Here is a 15,754-nt window from a genome sequence, read left to right as displayed (position 1 = left end):
TTGTTCTCTTACCCAGTTGACTTTCTTTAATAACGGTCCTTATCACACCTTTGTCACACCAACTGAATCAGGACACCTCATATATTTCATATATATATATATATATATATATATATATATATATATATATATATATATACTATGAAACCTTGAACCTCTACATGGTCAAATAGTGCAATTGTGTAACAAGGAAAATTCGTTACACTTAATGTTGTTAAATATCCCCCAGATTTGTTATACCGAGAAATCTGAAAGCTTTTGTAGGGAAGACTTTCCTCTTGGTGGAAAATTTAAGCTCCTTCTTTACAAACTGTCAGGTTGTTGCGTATTGTTTGCATATTCTGTATATTCAGATTGCCTTAAATAGATACAGTATATGAGAGACAACAGAACAAAATACAACAAGAAAAAAATTATTTGTTCGAGCCAAAGGCCCATTAATGATTATCTCATAAAATGCCACTGAAAACTACAAGACATTCATTAATCTTCAGTAGCCTAATCACTTTATCCTGGTCAGGGTCACAAGGGGAAGGCAGTCCATTGCAGGGCATCACAAGCACACATTCGCACATATATTCAAATGTTTTTGGAGGGGGTAGGATACCCACACGGACAAGGGGAGAAAATACTAAAGACATAAATAAAGACCCTGAAGCTATGAAATAGCAACTACAATAAAGTTTATGCAAATTATTCAAATACATCATGTTTTTCTAAAAGCCAAAGTAGACATAACATACGCCATGCTTCAATTGTCATTATATGCATCATCCATTCATTCTGTCATTCATTTTTTCATTTGTTTATCTTCAGTAACCATTTTATCCTGATCAGGTTTGGGATGGATCCAGAGTCTATCCTGGGAACACTGGGCTTGAGATGGGAATACACCCAGGATGGGCCTTTATTCACATAATGTAAGCAATACAATAATAATGCATTCAAAACAGCAGCTTGAGTCTATTAAATATCCATTTAGCAATGCTTCAGGTGTTTTAGGTAATGGCATTACCTCCTGTAGCTGCCTGTTTTTGCTGTGTGAGTAAAAAAAGTTGTGTTTGACAGATATCCATCAAGATTCTCATGTGGATTGCAATGCTTTCCTTGCCTGATGCAGGTAACAAAAATAGAACAGACAGAACTGATCAACAGTCCACTGATTAATACTTGCCGGTTTCATAGCCTTTAATTGTCAGAGAATCTCCACAGTAAAAAAAAAGAAGAAAAAAAAGAAAGAAAAGACATAAGAAGACGACGACTTATTACATGAAATTACAAGACACTGCCCTTTTAATATGCTGTAGTTTACCATCAGATAAAGATTACACACTATTTTCTATAATTAAAGATTTCCATTTTCACCATAGTCCAACTGCACTGCTCCACTGATGTTGTATCCAAATTTTCCTTCGTCTGTGGCATTACGACTGTTTGTAATGGAAAAATGAAATGAAAACATATTCTACATAAATGGTTGACATGAAATATTACAGCCTTATATGAGCTTATATGATTTGAGGCTTGCGAAAAATGACAAACTTCATCTGCTTAAATTAGCCTTCACTTCACCCTAGTCACAAACACTAAAGGGACTTCTTTCTGTTCACTCAGCATTTTTGAATTTTAAGCATATTATATATTCTATTTTAGTGTAGTACATTTATGTTTGGTAATAGTTCTACCTCACGTCAGCCATGAAAGGAGGACCCCAAGAAAGAAGTCAAGCCCCTAAAGCTGCTTACTGCTGGTTTGCTGCATAGTATCAAATTATTAATAAATGAATAAAACGGTCATTGAGTGTATTGTAGAGCATGTGATCATAAAGTGGTCTCAATAGGCTTAAACATGCTTTGTGGCTCTCATAGCCATGTGTGTTTTTGTGTGTGTTACTGAGCCTTAGTTTCTAGTTTTGTATTTTTTGTATGGTCTTATAAACTCCTGGTTTTGACTATTTACTGTACTATGGATTAAACTTGTGTTATGTTTCCTTGTGCTCTGTTATGTGTTATGTTATTGCTTGTGCTCTGACCACTTCCTGGAATAAGGATAATGATTCATGGATTCATCCTTAAAGTTCAAGTTCATTTAAGAACAGTTCATTGTTTTAAAGGGAGATTTCTGGATTTTTATTAGATTATTTTTATTAAATATGTATTAAATACATATGATAAAACATTTTGGCAGTGTCATGTTTGCTATTCATAATTTATATATATATATATATATATATATATATATATATATATATGTAACTATTATAATAATACATTATATTTATGAAACTCTTGCTTTTCCAAGTTTATACATCAACAGTTTTATAGCACAAAGAAGTGCTGAATCACGCATAATATTGTTGCACTACAGATTTCAGCACTGTTTCAGCTGGCATTAGTACCTTATGATCCCATACCTGGCAGCCCCACTGGCTTCAGAAAGAACAAAGGCCACATGCTGCCTGTTACACACTACACCAAAAATTAAGCACAGATGTTAAACAGTTGCAGTTGGCCCAAAATGATCTTTTATAGCCACATAAATTTATCACAAGCAGTTGTGTTTGAAGTGAGGGTAAGAGCCATGCATCGTATCGCTGACATACCACAGAGCTTTGAAGTCAATCCTATAATTTTTGAAAAGAGATATCTGATAGGTTTTACTTAAAGTTGCATTCTTTAAAAATCTTGCTGTGACTTATTTGCATATGTACTGTATATAGATAAACAGAAGGAGAAGAAGATTAAGAGGAAGAAATTATGAAATTCACAGCTTTGGTGCAGTTTCGCTGAAATCAACATAACTCACATTAACTGAAACCTAAATGGAAACTGCGGTTTATCAAGGGGTGGTCTATTCACTGCAGGCCCACTTTCTAAAACTTAAAACCCTATAATTTTGTCTCAAAGCCTCTATTCATTCATTATGCCTATTTGGAAATGCACACCATTGCACATCCATACCTGGAGATGGGAACAATGGTAATTTGGATTAATTGTATCGTCCAGCCACAAAAGCAATTTCGGGAGCCTTTGAGGTTATTTGTTTTTAATTGTAATTTATTTGTTTAAAATATTTCTTACTTGTCTATTCTGCTGGATATATAGACACATTGGCAATACACTTTTTATTGATAAGGAAACTATGCTTTGAGTGGCACATTACTTGGATGCCTCATGATGCCTGTGGCACACTACTTGGATTACTTTAGTGCCTAATGGTGCTTAAGAGGGGTGTGAAAGCCTCCACATTGCTCGAGACCACAGCATGCTGACAGCTTACTTTTCCTTCAGCTAATGAGCCTGCATGAAGCTCAGGACATGGCATTAATATCTTCCTCACCATTCGTATTTTGCTTCCCTTAATCTTGCTTATCTAGATAACCTTTCATGTCTCAACAGCTATAAGTCTTTCAGCTGTCCTTTCAGGTTTCCCCAGTGAAAAGTATATTATGTAACAATTCCACACAAGGGAAATAAACAGAAACAACTGACACACAAAATGCCATTCATCATAGCATGAAAGACTAAACCTATTATTACAGCGCAACAAAACAGACCAACAAAGATTGTTCAGAGGAGATCTGGTTCCCGTCATCAGACTTTCTCAAATAGGAGAGGCACGTTGAGCACGTTTCCCAGAAGAGAGTACAGTTATATGTCAGGGGCAGGTAGGTGGGGTTCCCTAACAAGAAAACACATAACACATACCCTGGAGACTTATTGCTCCATTTTGGGGTTTAGAACGTGTCTTAAACTGTTTGTCGATGATTAATTAAACAACTAACTTCTCGACCATAAAACCCTATGTTTAGGCTTCTTTATTACACATTAAAATAAAATAAAAAAATGCAAATGAAACTATACATCATTATTATCTGTACAGTTTTCTTTATAATTTTCTGTACCACCATTTTCCAAGTGCTAGGATACATGCGATCCAAAAACTTTTTATTACTACTTTGCTTATTGGAAACTCCTGGAACTCCTTCAAAGTATTAGATTTGTTTTACAGACACAACTGTATAGATAATTATAATAATAATAATAATAATAACAACAACAACAACAACAATAATTTCCAGAGTTTCAAAGTGCTACAGTAAGTGTGTATCCAAAGCATATTATGACTAAGTCTACAAGATAAAAGAACCTCTTCACTATGAGTGTTCTGTCATGGAACAAATTCTGAGCAGAAGAAAACCTGAGCTCTCTAACAGCCCCAAGATACCAGTAAAGTAAAGGGTTATGAAAGAATAGTGAAATTTGAGCAACAGTTGACCAGGAGGAAATAGTCGATGCCAAGATTTTCCTAGAAGTGCTTTCCCAGTCCCCAAGACATGTTGGAATTCTATCACAAAATAGCTCTGAAAGCCAAAGGTACGTTAATCACAGGGTGTGAAGGAGTGCCGAGAGGAAAAGCCCAAGATTTTTTCCTGCCTCTCTTTAACTGCACAAGGCAATGGCTTCCCCCATTTTACACACACACACACACACACACACACACACACACACACACACACATATTTAGGGCAGGTCTACCATAACAGTTTCTATCAGAATGCTGATAAGGCTTCCTGACACTGGATTTTTACAAGGGACAGGAAGAAAAATGAGATGACAGGAACACCAAACATTATTTCTTTATAACAGGGAAAGCAGAAGCAGGGAGCAAATAAAAGCTTGGTCCATAATAAGTTAGAGAACTTGTGAAATATAAGGTATTATCTTGCTTTTGCTGCATGTTATTTGATTGCAGAATCTCTTTGCAGCCATAAAACTAACTATCCACTTACAAAGACGAGCATCCACAAATCCACACATCCAAAATATTTTTCAGACAAATACTCCAGAAAGACAACCACCCTGTCTTGGAAAAAGCAATACACTCTCTCCATGTGTCCTTGTTGATGAGAGAAATCAGAGGGGAATGACCAGACTGGTCTGAGCTGACAGTAAGTCTATAGTAACTCAAATAAGCACTCTTTACAACTATGGTGAGCAGAAAATCATCTCATCGTGCACAAAACATCAATCCTTGAGGTGGATGGGCTAAAACTTCAGAAGATAACATCAGCTTTCACTCCTATCAGCCAAGAACAGGAATCTGAGGCTATCACGGGCACAGATGATGTGGTCGTCTGCTGTTGTAGTCCATCTACCACAAGGTTTGATGTTGAGATGTTTTTCAATGCTTTTTCTTTTTAAACCAATCTGGCAATTTTCCTCTGACCTCTCTTATCAACAAGCCATTTCCACCCACAGAACTGTCACCCATTCAGTGGGGTTTTTTGGGGGCGGGGTGGTTTTTTCACACCATTCTGTGTACACTTTAGAGACTGTTGTGTGTGAAAATCCCAGGAGATCAGCAGTTTCTGAAATACTCAAAGAAGCCCATCTGGCACGAACAACCATGCCACAGTTAAAGTCACAGAAATCACACTTTTTCCCCATTCTGATGTTTGATGTGAACATTAACTGAAGCTCTTGATCTGTATATTCATGATTTTTTGCATTGCGTATATTGCATCTGCGACAGCTGTCTAATAAACCTGCTGCTGTCGGTGTCATTAATGTTAATCAAACAAGAAAAGACAAAAAGAAAAATCACTCACTCATTTGACTGAATAACTTCAGTAAATTTAATAAGAATCACTGTATATGTCATACAGTGAAGTCTATTTTATTTTACATTTAATTGCTTTATTCAGTTTCCATAGTATTACTTACTTGAATACTACTGATAGACCTACCTGAGAAAACGTATTGTTATCGTGAAATAAGATTGTAGTCATATCGCCCACCCCTAAACATTAGCATTTGGTGATTCCAGTCTTGCATTTCACAAGTAAAATGTGAAATGTACTTCTTAATGTAGTAAATATCATGCTGATAGGGATTTATTTATTTATTCATTCATTCATTTTAGGTATTAAGATGAAAAAAGTTACAAGAATAGAGCTGTGTTGTCATTCATAGACAGATTAAAAGCAGCAATAAAGCATGAAGCTTGTTGTTATGACATGCTGCTAAATGTAACTGTACTCTGTCCTCTCTCTGCCTCTCTCTCAGCCTATATAACTGTGGGGGAGAAGCATCAAATAATTGTCAGCTCGAACTGGAGGACACAATATAGTGTGATACAATAACAAAACAGGTTCATTTGTATTTTCATACACTTGTAATATAATAAAATTTATACATATACCTCTATAGCACTTTTTTCTTTGAAGTCATTTTTTGATAGGAAAATAATTGAGGTGCTGATGACTTGAACTAAAAATATTAAATGGCAATGGAAGATGTAATAGTGGTATTTTTTGTTACGTTTATGTTGCCATTGGTTTGTGAAGGTTAAAATGTTAATTTAACAGCTCAGTGTTTACAATTGCAATTTTTTTTTCTCAATTTAATTACTTTCTGTATGAATGGGTGTGTGAATGTGTATGTGATTGTGCCCTGTGATGGATTGGCACCCTGTCCAGGGTGTACCCCGCCTTGTGCCCCATGCCTCTAGGGATAGGCTCCAGGTTCCCCGCGACCCTGAAGGATAAGCGGTACAGAAGATGGATGGATTACTTTCTGGACTCAACTCGGACTCAGCCATTAAGGACACGGTCATGAGTCCAACTCGGCCACTTTTGGACTCAGACTCATAATAAATCGGTTAAGGACTTGGTCTCGACTCAAACTCGACAAAGGTGGACTTGGACACAACACTACATATTAGGGCCCTGATACCTGATCATCACTTTAAGTCTCCAGATGGTTCTAGTAACAGCTTTCATTGCTTCTGTGGCCTCCCGTGCCTGGAGTGCAACCCAATCAAGTCTCTTTGGATGTGCAGCCTTCTAATTTGCAGCAACTTTGCAATACAATTAGTTCCACATGGTACAACATTCCGGCACAACACATTCAGCATCCTATATAACCCACATTTAGGTGAATTCCCTCTGTTCTGATCAGTGTAACTAACACACCTACAGTTCATCTACAATATTTACATATAGATTTCAGTTAGAAAATCTAAATCTAGCAAATTGCCAAATCTTGCATTAAGTAACCTAACACAGCTTGTGGGTGTGCAGACAGGAATGAGTAAAAATCCTCAAATCCAGGTGTACCAAACTCATAGCATACAAGTACACCCAAGAATAATTATTCCTGTAATCACTGACAAGAAGCTTCAACACAGTCTGCAAAAAGACACATGAGATAAAGACCAAGTTAACAATTGAGAAGAAGAAGGAGTTGTGGGAGCTGCTGTTGGAGGAGATAAAGTCAATGATAAATACAGACCTACTCCACTTTGACACATGAATGCTGCATGTATACTACCTGTGGACTTACAGTGCTTATCACAGTCTGGTCCATAAGTATTTGGACAGTGACACAATTTTTGTATTTTTCTCTCTGTACACCGCCACAAAGGATGTGAAATGAAGGAATCAAGATGTGATTGAAGTGTAGACTTTCAGCTTTAATTCAAAGGCATTCACAAAAATATTGCATTAACCATTTAGGAATTACAGCCATTATTTTCAGAGTCTCTCTATTTTTGCAGGCTCAAAAGTAATTGGACAATTGAATGATAAGCAGTTTCATGGCCAGGTGTGGCCTGTTTCCTCATTATTTCATGACAAATTAAGGAGATAAAAGGTCTGGAGTTGATTCCAGGTGTTGATTTTGTATTTGGTAGCTGTTCATGGGAACTTTTACTATGCAGTCCAAAGAGATGTCGATGCAAGTGAAGGATGCCATCATTAGGCTGAAAAAACAAAATAGACTTGTCAAAGATATGGAAGAAATTTTAGGAGTGACCAAATCAAGAATTTGGTACATTCTTAAAAAGAAGGAATGCACTGGCAAGCTCAGCAACACCAAAAGGCCTCGAAGAACACGGAAGAAAACTATATGGATGATTGCAGAATTCTTTCTTTGTTGAAGAAAAACCCCTTCACAACATCTAGCCAAGTCAAAAACACTCTGGAGGAGGTAAGCATATCATTGTCAAAGTCTACAATCAAGAGTGTAAATACAGAAGTTTACCTCAAGATGCAATCAAAAACACAATCAAAACAATCAAAAACATAAAGCCCAGATTAGACTTTGCTTAAAAAATAAATTAATTTAAAAAACCCTGACAAGTTCTGATGTAAGATTAACTTGTATCAGAATGATGGGAAGAGAAGGGTATGGAGAAGGAAAGGAAGGGCTCATGATCCAAAGCAAACCACATCATCTGTCAAACAGGAGGAAGTGTTATGGTTTGGGCATGTATTGCTACCAGTGGAACTGGCTCACTGGTGTTCATTGATGGTGTGACTGCGGATAAAAGTAGCAGGATGAATTCTGAAGTGTATAGAGCTATACTTTCTGCTTAGATTCAGTCAAATGCTGCAAAACAGATAGGATGGTGCTTCACAGTACAGATGGATAATGACCCAAAACGTACTGCGAAAGCAACCCAAGAGTTTCTTAGGGTAAAGAAATGGAATGTTCTTAAAAGGCTGAGTCAGTCACCTGACCTCAACTCAATTGAGCATGCTTTTTACTTACTGAAAACAAAACTGAAGACAGAAAGACCTACATACAAGCAACTGAAGGTAGCTGCAGTAAAGGCTGGCAAAGCATCTCAAGGGAGGAAACTAAGAATTTGGTGATGTCCATATCCAAGGATTTTATTAAAAATAATCCTAATATTTATAATTATGTTAGGTTGTCCAATTACTTTTGAGCCAATGAAAAGGGAGGGACTCTACAAAAAATAAACGGTTAATGCAATATTTTTTGTTAAACCCCTTGAATTAAAGCTGAAAGTCTACAATTCAGTCATACTTGAATTGCTTCATTTCAAATCCATTGTGGTGGTGCACAGAGACAAAATAGTTATGGACTTGACTATATAAAAAATGGCAAACATTTCTTATTGGCCATGCTAAAACTAAACACTATTATTTGCTGACTGTACAATGTGCTACCTGGGGCATAGTTAGTTGCCTTTATATGAAGTAAAAGTGGACTTCCTGATCAAACAGAGCATCTTGGCTCTGGTGGAGGAGCTAGAACTGTCCCATAGGACTGGCTGAGAATGCTTGGATCTCTATACTTTTTCTCTTCTCCCTCTTGGAAGACAGTGGCAGGTATAACAAACTACCCACTACAGTATAGTGGAGCCAGGGGTGGACTGATAGGGTAGCAGAGCAATAGAAGAGCAGTTGATGTACTAAAATACACAGAGTTTAGGAGACACTGTAGTTAACCACTGTACAACCACAACTGCACACACACACACACACACACACACACACACACACACACACACACACACACACACACACACACACACACACACACACACACACACACACACACACACACACACACACACACACACACACAAATGGCTACTGTGCCAGATCTTGGTTATCTGTAAGTAAAAGTTATAATAATAAAAATAGTTCTATTTCACCATATAATGTCAATGTCTCCATGCCACAAACTTCCAAACAAATAATATTTGCAATAAATACCATAGATACCATAGTCATACACCTAACCATTATTCTCCTTGCCTCATACACACAGTAGACCTCGTATACACCTTATGGAGTTATCTGTCTAACAGTTTGTGAATACAGTCTAAACTAGAGGCACTCTGTCCTCCAAAGCTGGGCATTGATTTCCTTCATCTCCTATCATCATTTCTTCAGTGGTGGTGTATGTAATTTTCATTCTTTACCTTCAAAACTCCATAGTTGCTGCGTTGAGTTGGGTTCCCTTGTCATCCTGCTAACCTTGTTTTCAATCATTTACAATCGTGCACTGTCCATGTGTTAGCTACAGTCTGTTCTTGTTGCTCAGTACAGCACTCACCTCACAGTCTCTCTACTAGTGCACTCTTCTTTTTGTTCATTTGAGTTCATTTGAGTTTTTCACATTGCCCATCACATATGTGCCATGAGCATTGATGAATGATCTTCCTTCACTGGACTGTTCCCTTCACCACTAAGCTTGCTCAGGGACTCAGAGCCTCTGCAATATTAAGCTCCATCAAGTTTGCCTACATGAAATTTCCTCTTGGAAAGATGCACTATCGAAAAGTAGACCTCACTGATTAGAACAAAGGGTCCTATGCAAATAATGTATACTCCTATTCTACTCATTTATAGCATATAAAGGCAGCCAGCAAGTTACCAACAAGTAAGTAGCAGTAAGTTGTGTTTGGCACCATCATTCAGTCCTTAACAGGCTTATAAAAATAGATAATATATATTTAATTGGATGTGGGTACATGCAAACATGCACAGAGGGCTGACAGAAAGAACGCTAGCTACTATGTGGTTGGGCTGTTCACTGTGATGTCAGTATGAATGTGAGGTAAATGGGTCCTTTTAGGGTGAAAGGTGAAAAAGTTGAGCTGGACTAAAGAGTGGATAGTAAATTGTGATGAAAAGTTGTGACATGGGCCTTTAGCGGACCAGGCAGTGAGCTCCAGGCACAGGAATCACCCTTTTGACTGCGACACATCTAAACTCTTTCTAAAGATCTCATTAAATGCCCTGGCACCTCCTCTTGTACTGTTTTAACTAATCATACAATCCATTAAGCAGCCCAGAGAAGCAACAGTAGTATAGTAGTATGAGTAGCCCTTGGATCTCCCCCCATGATCAGCCACAGCAGAGGAGATAATAGAAGAATTACACAGCATGCCCGGGCTTGTATCGGTGTGATAGCTGAGAGATGTGAGAATAAGAGACGAGTGTGTGCACGCAACAGTGATAAAGGGCAGTCCTAAAAGCTTAACCAAAGTAATCTGGGATAATATGAGCTAACCCTTTCATTTAGCAGTACTGGCACTGAGTGAAGTATTTAATTATCTGAGAATAGTGTAAATTTCTTAGGCCACATGTAATTTAGTCTTCACTTCTCATCTGAGGTTTTCCCTCAGAATTTCACCTATTTCACTGTGAAACTACCACATTTATATACTACATTCTATCTTTGGCTAATAAAAATTCTGTGGTTTCACACAATGCTGACACAGTGGGTAGCATTGCATATCCCGATCTTAGGTTACGGTCTGTGCGGAGCTGTACATATTTTTCATGTGTCACTGTTGATTTCTGCTGGGAAAACATGCCAGTAGGTGGATTGGTGATGCTAAATTATAACTAAATGTAAATGAATTCTATATCCACACTGGACATTACATCTCCATGCCAACACAGTATGCTTCTTCATTACATCTTCATCATCTATCAAACCCTCCCTGCCTCAGAATTGCCCTTTCATTGCCCATGAGATTGTACCATTGACCTCCTTCCTGGCTCCTCACCTCCATGCAGCAGAGCATACCCCTTGTCATTTCCAGTAAGTGTCACCCCCCCCCCCCCACCACCACCACCTCTTCAGCCATTGCTGAGAAAGTATGAGGGGTTTCAGACAATATTGTAAATAAAGGCTTTAAACCCTGTAACTGTGAAATACAGGTACACACTCCTTCTAGTTCATTCAGCCCATGAACAGGTGAGAGGAGCAAAAATATTCATGAAGCTAGACCAGTGCAGTACATATAACCTCATTCTTATCAGGGAATGAGATGAATGGAAGACCACGTACATTACTAGCTATGAATATTTAGTCATGTCTTGTGGTCTGGTTAAGCACTCCATTAATTCCTTAAATAGTTTGTTATTGTCTACCTTGACAACATTCTCTTTTTCTTCCCCTCAGAAATCAACGTTAACCAGAGGTACTTCAGAAACTACTAGAGAACCCCTTCTACACCAAGCTCTAAAAATGTGAATTTCACCAACCATCCATCAAGTTCCTAGGGTACATCCTGGAGGAACATGGGCTTCAGGCTCGAGACTGACATAATAAAGGTGGAAACAGTAACATCATGGCCATAATCCAGGACAACCAAGGCACTACAGAGGTTTCTGGGGTTTGAAAATTCTATTGATGATTCATAAGAGGATTCAGCACCATGGCAGCCCCTCTAATGTCACTCCAAAAAGGAAAGCCTAATTATCTTAAGTTGAATGAAGTAGCCCTCCAGAAATTCCAGAAACTCACAATATCCCAATGCATTCTAGGCTATCAAGCCTCACTATTCCTGTGGTCTGAAGAACCCACCGAAGTACAAGCAGTCAACGAATAGGAGGGGTGAACAAACCTGAGAAGCAGCACATATCTAACTCCAAAGAGCCATCTGCAGGTAGAACCTCCAAGCCTACAAAAATCACTGGCCTCACCCACAACTGCACCCAAGTAGGTGATGGAGCAACCAGATTTTCTATCATATGGACTTTGGGTACCGTACAATTGGTGTGGTGGGGTTCTTAGGGGTCCCACCCAGAAAGTTACATAAGTCCCTCTCGCCAGAATGATAACTCCTTCATCACCCATCATACACTTTCAGCAAGCGCACGAAGGTGAAGCATTGTCCTGAGTCAAAACAATGCCCATGGCAATATAAGGTCATTTTTAATTTCGTTATCTCATTGCTTCGTATTACATGACCATTCAAATGTGTAAATGATGGTAGAAGGTACACTCATGGCATCTAATATTTTATTTTATCCATGGACATTCAACATAATGTAAGAAAAAATGTCAAATGTGGGCAGAGCGAAACCAATTTTATTTATATATATTTGTGTGATGCTAAACACACACACACACACACACACACACAAGGTGTCCTCTTTTTGGAAAACCAGAATAAGGTCACTCTAGCTTTTGAGATGTAATTTTACCCACTTCAGGGACAGAGATTTTATTTATTTATTTATTTTTATTTTCTTTTTTAATTAAAACAAATCCAAACATTGAACATGTTTTTAAGCTCTAATATAAGCTCTAAATAAAAGTATTTTAGCTCATATTGCTTTTCTCTTGACTTTATTTACATGTCACCTTGAAGTAATCCAAAAGTGATCATATTACTTATATAATATATAACATATATAATATCGTGATACTTGGATTACATTACTGATTAAATTTTTTATGAAGTACTTTGTAACTGTAACGGATGTGTGTGTGTGTGTGTGTGTGTGTTTATATGCTTAAATGTCAAAATAAACATCAGCACTGGTGCAGACATGCAGATCTATGAAGAGGTTGATAAAGAAAATAAAGGCAATATAAATAAATATATTACATTACATTTCATAAGGGAACATGGTGTACTAACATCGAAAATGTAGAACAAATTTCAGATGCATTAAATGCAAAATATTTATAATTCAAAACAACACAGGACAATTATATTCTCTTACCATTTAACACTAACTGAAAGTGATTTGGTGGTAATTATTGCCATCTACTGGCAGGCCTACAAAAATCACCTGCTGTACCTTTATTTTTATTTTATTTTATTTTTCACAATTATGATGTCTAATTAATTAGCAATCACATTTTTAAAGTAAGTATGTATATTGGGCACATGAGAAAAAAAAACAAATGCATAAAGTACAGAAACATGCATTATTTCTGTATTTACAAATGATTTTTCTGCTCATTTCTGGCCAGTGACTACAAACATAATAACTTTGCAATGGTCTATAAAGGTAATTGTTTTTAACTTCATGGCTGGGTAACTACAGGACAGATTCCTGGGCCAGTTTTACTTTAGCTTCCAGGGTTTGTTGTTTAACACCTGGATAACCTACGCCACATTGCCACAAGGAATCAACTCACCCTAGACCTGACTGGGAGGGTGATTGCATAAGATCACCGTAGGGGTGAAATAGAATGCTGGTTCCACATGGTTCTATAAAAACCGGATAACCACCAGGGTTTCCTGTTACTCAGACCCAGTGCTGACCTGGCATGAACTAGTTGGGAAGGTTTCAGGGGCATATAGCTTTTGATGATTGATGATTGATTTATTATTTTATAATAAATACTATGTCAAATAGTCATTGCATGAGTTTGCAGCAAGGTCTCAGGGGTTCATAGAACCACAGTTTTATGCATAATCACCAATTCTTAGCCCTTGTGAAACCTGAATTAACACACAATCTCATTAAACACAATGGTCACAAGTTGTATTATGTATCGTAAGTATCCCATTAAATCCCAATGTTCTTAGTCTGCAAATTTTTTTTTTGTTTTGTTTTGTTTTTGTTTTTTTTGACACACCTATTTAATAAACAACACAGACAAAGAAAATGGCAAGTTTTAAAATATGGGCCATGTCACTGATTGGTTGTTCTTATAAAGTGGGTATGAAATTATGAAGCACCAATGTTGCCACACAGTTGCTTTTCACAAACTTTGGTGCCAGGCACTGCCATGTTTGTCATTCAAACTTCCCTGACTGAGGCTTTAAGGTTATTACAATATAATTATCTGTTGTGATATGTAAAAAGAAAACAGATATGCCATAGCGTCACATGGCTAGTACCCAATACACAATATGAATGGCACATTAGTGAGTTCTGTGAGGTTACACTGCTATACACAAGACCTGCATACCAAAACTGATTGTTCAGTGAGTTTCTGAATTTATTTGTGCAAATATCGCAAAGTTAAAGAATAGCAGGCAACATAGACATGAACGTTCTGCACCCATATTTTCCCTACTAAAATGGCATATTAATAGACCTTACCTGGATAAAAGTATTTCATCCACACACTATTCTAATATCCATACAGTTTATATTGGAGTGCTAGAAATACATTTTTTTCACCTGAAATCACATGACTGGCTCAAATATGACCTGTGAAATGAGAAGATAATGGGAAATCACATAACCTGGTATACAATTTCTGAGCACTACAGAATATTTTACTGTATCAGTCCTGTCCTTTCAAGAAAGAACCAAGTAACGCTTAAGATCCATTTTGACTCTATAGTGACTAGGGAATAAGGGAGACTATAGCTAATGATGCGTTGTGATAATCGTTTTTTTTTTTTTTTTTTTTTTTTAAAACCATGACAGGCAACAAAAGTGCGAGCAATCTTTTTCCAGCATGCACAGTCATTTGCATAAAGAATGCTGGTCTTGGTGCACTCCAAGTATGTAGCCTCAAAGGCCAGATATATGGATCCCAGAGTTCATTCAACACACACAAATTAATGTATTCATCATAAATTATTGCTGTTTAAATAAACTTTCCAATTGCATATTGTTGCGTTGCTGTTTTGGCACACTGCTAATTAACCAACAGTAGATCTGATGGAATCTGTGAAATGTGGTCCACTGTTCATCGTAGTGCTGATGTTTCCTGACATGGCAGCATCCATGGAAGTTTGGTTAGCAGTTGTAATTTACCAAAACATTTGCTATTCCCAACTGTTCCGTCTTGTTTTCACTGTGACTATCCGTAGATTGTTTGCATAAGAGACTCAATCGCTATGTGCTAGCTAGCTAAATCATTAGCCTCAGACGTTACCCAGTTTATGCTGTGTCATATTTCTCAGTAGCCTAGCATTAGTGTGCTCGTGACTTGAACCACTTGAACAGTGTATTGTGACCTTCTGACATCAAAAGCATTCCATTTGACTGTCAGGACCTCAGACAGTCTCGGAGACTGACAGGACCTCAATCTTTTTGAGATAAGATTGTGCACTGATAACAGAGCCTGAATATTTAAAGTAGATGATCATATCTGCATATCCAAATCCACACATTCCTTCATTCCCCTCATCACACAGTAGCCTCTTTCTTACATGTTCGTGATCTATGTGAAAACATCTGACCTGCAGGTTTATCTAACATCCTTCAGAAAGACTGTTTTTT

The sequence above is a fragment of the Ictalurus furcatus genome, chromosome 12 (genome assembly GCF_023375685.1).
Source record: "Ictalurus furcatus strain D&B chromosome 12, Billie_1.0, whole genome shotgun sequence".
Classification (NCBI taxonomy): Eukaryota; Metazoa; Chordata; class Actinopteri; order Siluriformes; family Ictaluridae; genus Ictalurus; species Ictalurus furcatus.
Note: the sequence above shows the minus strand (reverse complement) of the source record.